Here is a 2,558-nt window from a genome sequence, read left to right on the forward strand (position 1 = left end):
GGTCGTGGCGCTTGCTCGCTCCTCTCGGCGTCCGGTGCGCGGCTGGCTCCTTCAGGTAAATTCCACGAGGTCTGGTTGACTTCGGAGGCGCAAAACGCGCGATCAGCCACGGATCGTCCACCGGAGGAAATCAGAGAGTCCAAAAAACCTCAAATCCGTTCGAACAAGCGCATCATCCTGCCGACAACGCCAAGTTTGTGTCAGAGATTTTCTCGGACAAAGTTAAAGAAATGACTCGGCACACAGGAAAATTGTCTTCAATATCGGCGGAAGCGGATCTCTGAGAGCGAACGACGGTTTAGTTGCTCCGCGATCACACTCAGAGTCCCGCCCTCCACGAGTTCGACATTTTATTGTAACATATGCAAAATACAAGAAAACCACTGCCCCCGATATTTGCATGCCGCACCCCCGGTCCGGCCCCTCGGTGGTGATTGGTTACCTGTTTTTTAAACTTGAACCACCAGTACGTTGGCGCCTTTTCTGTCTGGTCTACATCGAATTAACATGTTGCAGACTTTGCGGATGGCCAATGTCGCCTGGGCGCAACGGGTGTTCTCAACTCGTCTTTTGTTGTTCAACCGCGGTTCCCGAATTATTCGTTCCCCTTTTGTGACCGAGCTTCACCCTCTCCCCTGTGGTCGCCCACCTGCATTGACGTGCTAATTGTGGACTTCAACCGTCCTCCGGCCAGGTGGCCGGCACCTTTGTGTACAGGCAGTTGGGGGTACTGGATATTCACCCAAACGTTTAGATGTGCCCAAATTAAATGAAACTTTAAACATGATACAATTTTGCTCATAGATTCCTCTATTACCTTTATAATGGCATACAGGCCTGATTCTTCCAGTACATAAACTTGGATTACTCAGTGACATGTTGTCAGTGCATCAAGCTTTCTACCAGAGTGTCAGCTCTTTTCCATGTCTTCTGCATCCAGCTCTGCTCTCTGTAGTTACTTGGTATTATAAGAGGTAAACACTTTTACTTTTCAACTTCCGTGTCAATTCTCAACTCAACTCAACTCAAATATATTTATAGAGCACTTTCAAACAGCCATCGCTGCACACAAAGTGCTGTACATGGAGCAACTAACATATACAACAGTAAAGCAAAACAACAAATCAGTATCAAAGACGGTAGAGAGCACCAAACAGTATAATTTGGGTCATGCTGAGTCATACGCCAAAGAATACAAGTTCTGCTTCTGGGTCCTTATTCCGCTCGTCACGTGACAGTACATACTGACCAGTCTTGGACCCAGCAGACTCAGGCACAATCCATCGAGCCGCAGACGTCACAACCCGCTCCGAACCATCCCTCCACCTCACATCAGGGAGTGATCATCTCACTGGCTGCTGCTTTGTCTTTTCACTGGCAACCCCTCATGTCGCTTCTTCTTGATGGGTCGCTCACGCCATCCCAATCCTCGGTCCTACCTCCCTCAGCCTGGCGAACACCCCCACGGTCTTTGTGTAAGCTCTGTCTCTTCCTCCACATCGCTTTCATCAGTGCTATCTACTTGTCCTAGTTTTTAACACTCCCCTTCTATTTTACCGCCCCGTGTTTCATTTTTAGACTCAGATTTTTTTCTGATTGTGAAGATGGTCCCGATTTGTTTAACCTCCTTTGTGATTTCGATTCCAATTTTTGGTTTTCCTGGTTACTTCCTTCATCATTACTCAAGCCCTTGAAGAGTGTTTGTCTCATATTTCTGTTGATGATCTGTTGATGATCACTCAGTGTCCATCCCACAAACTCTTCCCTTCAGAAACTTACTTAGGCACCCAATTGGCCATTTATCTGCGACCTCCACGGGGTAGCCAACGTAGGAGACCAGTTAAAGGTTCTGGTTCCACCCGTAATCCCTCCCATTCATCATATTTCTGATAGTTCACCTTCCCCAGTACCTGTACTCCTGGCCCCTTGTGCCCCTTGTTCTCTCCAACCAAGCGGCAGGCTGATTGGGCAAGGTTCCATGCTGGCCCCTTGGCAGCTGCAGGTCCCTGTCCCGCTGCCTCAACAGCACTAGGTACCCATCCTGGCATCTCGCCAGAAGCAAGCCCCCAACCCAGCTCCACGGCAACGTGAGGCCCCAACCCAACTCCTGTGGCACACGCCCTGTGGCCATCCTCTGACCCTGCTCTGGCAACACAAGCCCTGTGGCTGCCCTCTGACTCTGGTGGCGCAAACCCTGCGGACGCCCTTCAATCCTGCTGCAGCTGTGCAAGGCCTGCGTCTTCCCTTCATCCCTGGTCTCGCAGCGCAAGCCCTATAGCCGCCCTCCAGACCTGCTCCCGTGGCGCAAGCCCTGCAGCCACCCTCCGAACCTGCTCTGGTCATAGATGGCAATTTTCCGCGTATCCGCGGAAATCCGCCGTTTTATTTCTTAAATTGATCATTTTTGTGAATCGTCTAAATCCGTTGAGAAAATTTTAGGGGCGGTCAGGTACCTTATCGTCGAGTTTTCACGAGCTCTCCCGAACAGTCTCTCCGTTTTCCGTTTGTAAACAGCCCTGCGATTGGACGTGTATGAAAGCTTCAACTAATCAGATCAC

Source organism: Hippocampus comes, unplaced genomic scaffold (genome assembly GCF_001891065.2).
Source record: "Hippocampus comes isolate QL1 unplaced genomic scaffold, H_comes_QL1_v1.1 scaffold130, whole genome shotgun sequence".
Classification (NCBI taxonomy): Eukaryota; Metazoa; Chordata; class Actinopteri; order Syngnathiformes; family Syngnathidae; genus Hippocampus; species Hippocampus comes.